Here is a 10,698-nt window from a genome sequence, read left to right as displayed (position 1 = left end):
GACATCATTGATGGCATCAAGTGTGGTGGCGGTAGTGAGGTTGGTCCAGGATCAGACATTGTTTCGTTCTGCTGTGCATAGGGTCGCTATGAGTCGGTTTCAACTAGATGGCACCTGACAACAACAACAACAACAACAACGCTACCAGAGCTCCTTAGGTTGAATAAGTATGGTGAAAGAATACAACCCTGTAGCACACCTTTCTTAATTTTAAACCATTCAGTGTTCCCCTGTTCTGTTTGAACAGCTGCCTCTTGGTGCATATACAGATTCCTCATGAACACAACTAAGTGTTTAATAATATTCTTACTTTGCAGTGTTGTCCATAGCTTGTCATGATCCACACACTCAAAAGCCTTTGCTTCACCAATAAAGCACAGGTAGACTTCTTTCTGGCATTTTCTGCTTTCAGCCAAGATCCATCAGACATCAACAATGATATCCCATTCCACGTCCTCTTTTGAATCCAGCTTGAACATCTGGAAGTTCTCTGTCAATAAATGCTTGCAGCTGTTTCTGTATTACCTTTAGTAAAACTTTACTTGCATGAGATATCAAAGATACTGTCTTATGATTTCTGTATTCCATTAGGTCACCTCACTCAATTATTCCTTTGTATATGAACTTGGCAATTCTAAAATTTCATAATCATATGACGAGAAACAAGGGTTAGTATGAAACTGATAAATTGTGTCAAAAATCAGAAATGATTTTTTCACTGTTTTCTTGAGGGGCATAAGATATCAGAACAAAACAACTTTCTCCTCAGATGGATTTTCATGATACCTTCAGATATAATTCCAACCACCAACTTAGTTCCCTGAGGTGGTCATCAGTGTAATTACTAATTATCTTAATTTTGCATTTGTTAATAAGAGGAAGGACATTCATAAGTGAGGTACTTCTCAATTCAACCATTATACACTGAACAGGACTTTGGGGATTAGGGAGGCAAAATCATCATATCCTGGTAAAAGTCTAATGAGGATTCCAAGAAATGCATCTGGACTGAAATTACTTTATATAAAGTAATCATATGTAATATGAAAACATAATAAATCATTTGAGACTGAGCCACTCACAGTAGAAATCCCTTGCCAACTCTTCCTTCTAGGAACACCCACCCCTTTACATTATTCCTATGTAAGGCTCCTGTATGGAAAGAAAAGGTAGATGAATCCAGAAAACATTGAATCATGGTGAAATGGGCCTATAGCATGTTTACTTCTCTCTGTGGTAATCTTGCACTTACCACCTTCTGCAGCAGCTCCTAAGCTAGACCTCAGAAATCTCAGTTTGGATTCAGTATCTGAATGTTGTTGTTGTTAAGTGCCATCGACTCAATTCTGACCCATAGCGACCCCATATAGGGTTCCCAATGAGCAGCTGGTGAGCTTGAACCACTGACCTTGTAGTTCAAATGGCTTTGCAGTGTGGTGCATTAACCTACAGAACCACACCAGGACTCCATCTGAATCTTACTCTGAGTTAATATATGTTTTAAGTTCTTTCTTTATTCAACCATAAAATGAAGTATAAATATATGCTATAACCTGGATGAACCTTAGAAAATTATTGTAAAACAAAGAAGACAGACACAAAAGGCCATATATTGTATGAATACATTTATTTGAAATGTCCAGAATAAACAAATATGAGTACATAGAGATCGGTTGCCAGGGACTTGTTTTGTTATGAATTGCCCACTAAGCACTGTGTGTGCTGTTTCCCAAAGGTTTTAGTATGTTGTGTTTTCATGCTCATTTGATTCAAAGAGTTTTTTATTTTGCTTTTTATTTGTTCTAGTATCCAGGACAGGGCAGTGTTGTGTTCTACTGTGTATACGGTCACTATGAATCAGAACAGACTCGATGGCATCTAACAACAACAACAATTATTCATTAGCTTTTGAGCAGTATGTTATTCAATTTCCATGTATTTGTCTTTTCTCCTTGATCTTCCTGTTGTTGATTTCAGAGCATTACTTTTGGAAAAGATGCTTTGCAGTCTGTTGATGTTTTTACATTTTTGGAGTTTACTTTGTGGCCTAACAAATGGTCTATTCTGGAGAATGTTCCGTGTGCACTGGAAAAGAATGCATATTGTGCTAATGTGTTGAGTGCTCTGTTTAAATCTATGAGTTCAATTGGTTGATTGTGTTATTTAGTTCTTCTGTGTCTTTGTTAAGCCTTTTTTTGTTGTTGTTCTGTTCGTCATCAAAAGCGATATATTAAAATCTACTATTATTGTAGAGTTGTCTATCTCATTCTTCAATTCTATTAGTTTGATTTATATATTTTGAGGCTCTTTTATAGGAAGCATAGATATTTATTATGGTTATGTCCTCTCATTCAGCTGACCTTTTAATGATGAGATAATGTCTTTCTTTGTCTTTTATGCTGGGTTTTGCCTTATAGTCTTATAATCGATTTTATCAGAAATTAATATTGCCACTCCTATTAATTTTTTTTGCTGTTTATATATATATATATTTCCATTCTTTGATTTTTAGTCTACTTTGTCTTAATGTGTAAGGTGTGTCTCTTATAGACAACATATTGAAGGATCTTGTTTTCTTATCTATTCTGTGACTCTCTTTTATCTGGTGCACTTAATTTATTGACAATCAGTGCAATTATTGATAGGTATGAATTGATTGCTGCTATTTTGTTGTGTTTTTTGTGGTGCTGTGGCTTTCTTTGTTTCACATAATTTTATGTTCTAAGTTTATTTTATTTGTGTGTTTTCTTGTCATTTTTTTCACTGCTGTTGTTTTAATGTTTACTAAGTCTTATGGTTTTATTTTTTTGTTTTGTTTTGATGTGAAGGTGTATTAATTTTCTTTGAGGTTTTTAAAATTAATTTTCTTGTATTTTTAAATTTCTTCCCCAATTTAAGACAGTCTATTTTATCTGGACAACTCCTTGACTTCTTTAGTTTAAAAGTTTTGTAACTACATGTCCATTTTTTGCTTTGTAGTTGTCTTCTTTATAAATTTATATCTCTGATTCCCTATTTTCAGTTTTGTAGGTTTGTTTTGGGGACCACAGTGATTCTGTATAATAAGCACTGGACTGTGAACCACTAGGTCAGCAATTCAAGCCCTGAAAATGTTCTGTGAGAGAATAATGAGGCTTTCTGATCCAAATAAAGATGTAGAGCCTCAGAAACTCTTTACAGGGTCACTATGAGTCAGATTCGATTCGACAACACTTTATGTTAGATACTTCTATATCTAAATTGAGTTCTGGGTGGTATTAGTGTGTATGTCAATCTCAAATTGTTGTCTACTGTTGTTGGTTCTCAGTTCAGCAAACTCCCTTTAGGTTTTATTCCTTGTAAAGCAGAAAAAGGAAGGAAAAAAGGCATGCAATAGCTAGAAAAATAGTACAATAAAAATAAAAGGGGAAGAAAAAAACATGAGAAAGAAAAATAAGAGAGAAAATAAAAAGAATTAGGGAGAGGGATGAGTAAAAGAGAAAGACACCAGAGAGGAATATATACAAATTAAGAGCAAAAAGAAAGAAGAAAGAGGGGGGAAAAAAAGAACAAACAAAACAGAAGAAAACAAGAAAAAATGAAAATGGAGATAGAAAGGATAAAAAAGTAAAGGAAGGTAAAGAAAAGAAGAAGGGAAAGAAAGAATAAACAAACAAAAACAACGAAAGTAAACACTGAGGGCGGGTGCCAGACACAGAGAGGAGAAAAGTTTGGGAATTCCTGTCCACCATGGAACTCATATGGTAGGTGGTCAAGGGATGGAACAGTGGTGTTCCCCACCCTAGATAGGCTTCCTACAGGCCTAGGTGTTGTCTGGTCTGGGTATCCAATCCAGAAATAGTTCGTGCAGACCCCAAAACAACTAGGATCAAGGTCTTTCCATTCCAGAGGGCAGCTGGGAGTGAGAGTTTCTGCTGGTCCTGAATATGCCAGAACTGGCTCTGTAGGTCTAGAGCAAGTGCCTCACCTGAATTCAGGAGCCCTCATTGGTACAAATAGAGGAATTCACTTTGATGTGGCTCCCAACTGTGCAGCTCATCACCTTGTGGCTCCAACTACCCTGAGAGCAGGAGTTTCACTGGGGTGTATACAGATGGAGGCTGGCTACATCACTGGTCACCAGGGTAATGTGGGTACAAGAAAAAGAAGTCTCACCTTTCTTTCTTCCAGTAAGTCTTAATATGCCTCTGCACCACCAAGATACCTCTGCCTTCAAAGTCATCCATAAACAATCAAGATGGCCACATCACGCCTGGCTGGCTGGCACAGATCAACTGTTTGTCTCCTTTTTTTTTTTTTTTTTTCTATGTCTGTTCAGCTGGTTCTCCTAGTGACAGCAGTCCAGGGCTGGCCAGGGCCATCTCTAGGTATGGAGCAGGGATCACATGACTCCAGGTTCCAGGAATAGTGTAGATAGCACTCAACTCACTTTGATGCCACTCAGAGCTTCCTTGTTCACCACTGTGTGGTTCCAACTACTGGAGATATTCAATGGGAACATTGTGAGTGGGGGCTGGACATGCCTTTGGTCACCAGGGGAATTGGGGGAACAAGAACAGAATCATACCTTTCTCTCCACCAGTCACTGATATGCCTCTGTTCCATCAAGTCATAGTCTGTCTCTAAAGCAAGTTGCAAACGTTCAGGATGGCCACACTGAATCTGTCTGGCTAGCAAAGATCATCTCTTTGTTTCTTTGGGTTTTTTTGCCATGTCTATTCAATTTCCTCTCCTAGTAAGCATTCAATCCACTTCTCTATCCCTTCATCTGAAGCTAAAGATTCCTGGACTATCATCTGCATCTGTTCCATTTGACTTTCTGTTTCTCTGTTATAGAGGGTCTGTGTAGCATTTTTGCCTAATCTACCATCTTGCTATCTCTCTCCTGACATTCTTAAAGGTCCAATATATACATATAAATTCACAGAGGTTTGAGTTTAACTTATAAAATCAGTGGTTACTTCTTAGAATTATTTTGCCATTTATACTGCAATCCCTAAACAACTTAATAAGAACTGTTTGTCACCAGTGTATAGTGAGACATATTTGTTAGCAGTGTATAGTTTTAATTCCTCATTTTTGTAATCAGATCAAGATAGTAAAATATAGAAAAACACAGAGAAGAGAGCATTTATGCTTATTCTGGAAAATCTTTTAGACAACATAGAATTTGTAACATGTCTTTTTCTATGCCTACATCCTTTGAGATCAGTGAAGTTGGACCCATGTAGAAAGAGTAAGCACAAAACATGAGTCAGAGAAAAGCAGGTATAAATGTAAAATTGGGAAGGAATGGACCAAAATCTATCCTAGCCATACTTAACTTGAGACGTTGTAAATATATCGGTAGGAAAGATTGCAAATTGACACTAAATCTGCATGTTAGTTATAAATAGCTGTGTGTATTGTGAGGTATGTGTATGCATGTACAGTTTGCTTCAAAGTGTTGGTTATTTGCTAATAATTTTTCTATAAAGTCCTTAGATATAGAATCCACTTAATTACATTTAAGTAAAAGTACTGAGCCCACAGCTATTAGTTTCTTTTGAGTTCCCCGCATGGACAGACCTCATCACAAAAACTTAGCCCAGTAATACTCTAGCAGAAAGCACAAAGGGGAACAAACCTGAATGGACTTTATTGCATTGACCCTTAAAGAGATTCATTTAATGGCTCTCTGCCTCAGAGTATAGGTGCCCCTGGTTCTTGAAAAAAAAAAAAAAATTCACTGTGTGCAAAGATCTTTTTCTATTAAATATTTGTCCACATAAAATCTGTTATTAATTTATTTTCTTGAGAAGAAAAGTAAGGTGTATATTTAGTATGTATGATCAGTTTGGGAATTTAAATACTCACAGACATGGACCTCAGAGATAGAAAAGTCGCTTATGGTCTAGAATTTCCTAATGCATCTTTTCCACTGATTTTATATTAAAGTTGCTCATTTTTATGCAATTCTTAAAGTGTGAAAACTCAGTTACCAGGTTGCCTCTAGCCTATTCTTTGTCTTTGACCTTGACAATGTGTTGGGTTTGGGGAAGTGAAGCATGACATATTATTTTGTAGTTAGGGTCATCTCTATACTGCCATCTTACAGGGAGATTTCACTCACATTAGTGATTAAACACAGAAGACTAGGGATTTTAGGAGGAGACCTATCCATGAATCAAAACATAGGATGGAATGCAGAAGTTATGTTGTCAAGGAGTGGACTGTCTAGTTATCAAAAGCAGGAGTTCTAGGTTGGAGAGAAGTGGGTTGTTTGGCTTGAAAGGAAGTCTGTGGAGAGTGAAGTATTTGAATACCAAGATGATGAGTGTGAACGACCATTAGCAATAGTGGAGTATCATCTTAAACAGAATTTTTAAGACTCTTATAAACTAGATCCCTTGTAATCACAAAAATACTAGACATATTTTGCCTTTAAAATTGTCTTTAGTGATATAGGAGCTTTGGAAAGAGTGTGGACAATCTTCATAGGACATTTTGTGCCATCTAGTCAGTTCTGACTCATCGCAGCCCTGTATAGGGTTTCTGATACTGTAAATCTTTGTGGGAACAGAAAATCTTGTCTTTCTCCCATGGAACAGCTGGTGGGCTCAAATCACCAATGTGTGGCTCACAATCCAGTGCTTATCCTACAGAGCCACCATGCTTCTAAATCTATTAATTCTATGGGTAGCTTTGATGCAGATTTACTGATCAGTCATCCCTGTGGCAGGTAATTGAGATGCTCTGAATAATAGTGGAAAATATTCTATGAGAGAAATGCAATGGTAGATCCAGATTATTTGATGCTATTTCATACAAAAATTAAAATAAAACAAAAAATCCCTAATACACTAACTGGAAAACAAAACTCTTATTGTTAAATGCCGCTGAGTCAGCTCCAATTCATAACAATCCTAGATAGGTTTCTAAAGAGCAAACGGTGGGTTTGAATTGCCAGCCTGGAGGTTAGCAGTCCAGTGTTCATCCTACAGCACCAATTTGTCTGTATATGTCCAAGAGATATTGGAATTTCAAGGACAAACAAGAACTATAATATATACTGACTGTGGTATGCTCATAAATGAGAGAAAAAACTATTTGCAAAAATGCGATGCTATAAATATGCCACTGGTTGCAGAGGAGGAGAATAATGCAGGCCCACAATTTGTTACAGGCTTGTAGCTAACAACATAGATCTCTAGACACTGAGTGGCAAAACCTGGTAAGTTAGGAGTATATGCGCCTAGGAGACCAATGCAAAAGAAAACTGCTGTTTCAGGTCATGCTACTTGAATAGAATGAAGGAGCGTTACTGCCCCTTAGGAACTTGTCACTTCTTAGTCACTCTCTGATTATTCCAAAAAGTTCTTTGCTTCTTTTGCAATCTGAAATGATGAAGTCTTCCTATATATTTTCAAATGCCTATTTATATGGGGGATCCCTATATATATGTATATGGTGTGGCGTTATAGGACAAGAACTGGACTGTGGACCACAAGGTTGGCAGTTTAAGTCTACCAGCCACTGCACAGAAGAAGGGTGGGCTTTCTGCTTCTGGCAAGATTTACAGCCTCGGAAACCTTATACAGGGTTGCTATGAGTCAGACTCAACTCAATAGCAGTTAATAGCGACAACTACACATATATGTGTGTGTTTCTATGTGTATACATACATATTCTGAGACAGACTAAAGAAGCAGTAGGGAGCATGAAAGAAAAACCAGAGAAAAGAGGAAAAAGTGACACAGGTCTAAGCATTCAATAAAAATATAGGCATTAATTAGCGCTCTACAACAAAGCACTTTATTTAATTTTATTTTTTTAAACAAATTTTATTAAAACATTATAGAAAATTAGGATAAGAAGAAAACACATATCCCTAATTCTGCCATCTTTACACTGATTTTTTCTATCTATAATTTTATTGTGTGTACATATGAGTATATACCATAGGGTTATTGGATACATATTGTTTTGTAAATCAATTTTTTGGCACCACCTTTATTTTTGATAGTTTTAACTAAATGCCAAAAAAACATCTTTGATGCAGTTATTTAAAAGAAAAATTGAACTGAGGTCTATCTACTATTCAATTCAGGTAGTAACACACAGATCCCAAACAACAGAAAGACAAAGTTGATGAATTGATTCCAGAAGAGCAAACAATACTGGGAAATCTTTAATGTCTATTATTTCTCTCTAGATTTTTTTTGTCTCCTTTATAAATTCATGCAATGATATTGTAATCCAGTCACCTATGAGAAACATGATTTCTGTAACTATCACCATCCATTCTGCATCACCAACACATGCTCTCATCTTGTCTTTCTTGTTTTCAACTGTCTTTAAATAGTAGAGCATTTGATTTGATTTGCATGTTTTGATATATGTTTATTTTTATGTGTGCATATTCTCAAAAATGATTTTTTAAACTTCATTTGTTTGAACATAACAAGAAGATACTGAAAGGCTTAAAATCTGGAAATGTGTGTGCCAGGGTTGTAGTCTTTCACCATGCTTCTTCAATCTGTATGCTGAGTAAATAATTTGAGAAGCTGGATCCTCAGAAAATAATGAAGAAGAACATGACATCAGGATTGGAGGAATACTCATTAATAGCCTGCAATTAGCAGTTGACATGATGTTACTTGCTGAAAGTGAAGAGAACATAAAATATTTAATGAGGAAGATCAAAGATGACAGCCTTCAGTATGGATTGCACATCAATGTAATGAAAACAAAAGTCCTCACAAGCAGGCCAATAAATAACATCATGCTTAATGGAGAAAAGATTAAAGTTATCAAATACTTAATTTTACTTGGATCCATAATGAACACTCATGAAAGCAGTAGTCAAGAAATCAAAGGATATATCCCATTAGGCAAATCTGCAAAAAAAAAAAAAAACAAAACAAAAACACCTCTTTAAAGTGTTCAAGAGCAAAGATATCAGCTTGAGGACTAAAGTGCACCTGACAGAAGCCATAGAATTTTCAGTAACTGCAGATGCATGTGAAAGTTGGACAATGAATAAAGCATAAGGAGAAGGCATTGTTGGAGATGAATATTAAAAGTATCATTGACTGCCAGAAGAACAAACAAATCTGTGTTGGAAGAAGTTAAACCAGAAATGGCAAAACTTCATGTCTCACCCTTTAGGTATGTTATCAGTAGGAACCAGTCCCTGGAGAAGGTCATCATGTGTACTAAAGTGGAGAGTCATGAAGGAGGGGAAGACATCAAATGATATGGATTGACACAGTGGCAGCACCAATGGGCTCAAGTGTTACAATTGTGAGGATGGCACAGAATCAGACAGTGTTTTTGCTCTCTTGTGCACCGTGAATCGGAACCAACTCCTCAGCTCCTAACAATAATAGCAACTATAAGTACAGAGCCAGGAGTCTTAGGAAAGAGGTCCGTAAAGAATAGCCTCTGTCTGAGAAATATTCTGAATTTGAAACATCTTCACCTTGACTTCTGTACTCTCTGTAGTGTCCTGGTGCCTTTTCATTCTATTGTTGTTTTTGTTGTTAAGTGCCCTTGAGTCAATTCCGACCCATAACGACCTTATATAGGGTTTCTGAGGAGCAACTGGTGAGCTTGAACTACCGACCTTACAGTTCAAACAGCTTTGCAATCTGGTGCATTAACCCACAGCACCACACCATGACTCCTTTCATTATATAGGGATCCATTTAAATTTTGTGTTTTTATTCTGTTATCCACGGATTCAACCCTGGCCAAATACCTCAAACTTTCTTCTGAGGAACACATTTGTTTTTCCCATCTCACCAACACTTTGTTGGTTTTTAAATTTCCAGCTACGCCCTGACATTTAACTTCATTCATCTGATACTGAAGATCACTGCAAACCTACTTTTCTCCATGGCTGAGACAAGATACATCTAGGTGAGCAAGCACATTTCATTTTCAAGACGTGCATTTCATGCCTACACAAATTTCAACACATATACAAAACTTGGTCAGTCAATTCAAAGTCCTAAAACAATGCCTACCTACTGCACCCGTTACAACAGCATCTTTAAACAACGCACATCCAAATATAATGAGGGTTTTATATTTTGTAATGATCTGTCCTTTCCTCAAACAACATCTTCAAGAATGTTTGCTATCCTCCCTGTTCCCCTTTCTTTTAAGTAAACACAATGCATTAATCATGCTCAGAATTCCACCTGGAGCTGTCATTCATTCTATATCCACTGCAGATATCTGAATGGCTTTTCTTGTGCTCCTCTCCTCCCCCAACAAGTTCATACATGATCTGTGGAGAATTCGACAGCACTTTTTCTTATGAGTGAATGAATGTGTCCCTGATCAGGAAGTAGCAATCATGGAATAATAAGTGTAATCACATCAAGAAAGGCTTTGTTGTTCACTTTGTGGAGTGTATCCATTGGAACCTGCACCTGTTACAAATCTGGAACTCCTTTCACATTGTCGTATTATGAATTGTCAATGACTTTGCGGGAACTGTTCTGGTAAAGTTCATGTGGTTTCCTTGAGAAGTTATCTGGATTGGTATTTCCATGTTGTTGTTTTGCTTGAAGTGATTCTGACTCATAGCGACCCTGTAAGGGATTTTCTAGGCATAACTGATGGGTTTGAACTGTGGATGGCAGTCCAATGCTTATCATACAGTGCCACAAATTGTTTTGTGGGGAGGAAAACACACTACATTACAGA

The sequence above is a fragment of the Chrysochloris asiatica genome, unplaced genomic scaffold, assembly GCF_000296735.1.
Source record: "Chrysochloris asiatica unplaced genomic scaffold, ChrAsi1.0 scaffold00021, whole genome shotgun sequence".
Lineage (NCBI taxonomy): Eukaryota > Metazoa > Chordata > Mammalia > Afrosoricida > Chrysochloridae > Chrysochloris > Chrysochloris asiatica.
This window is presented reverse-complemented; position numbering follows the sequence as displayed.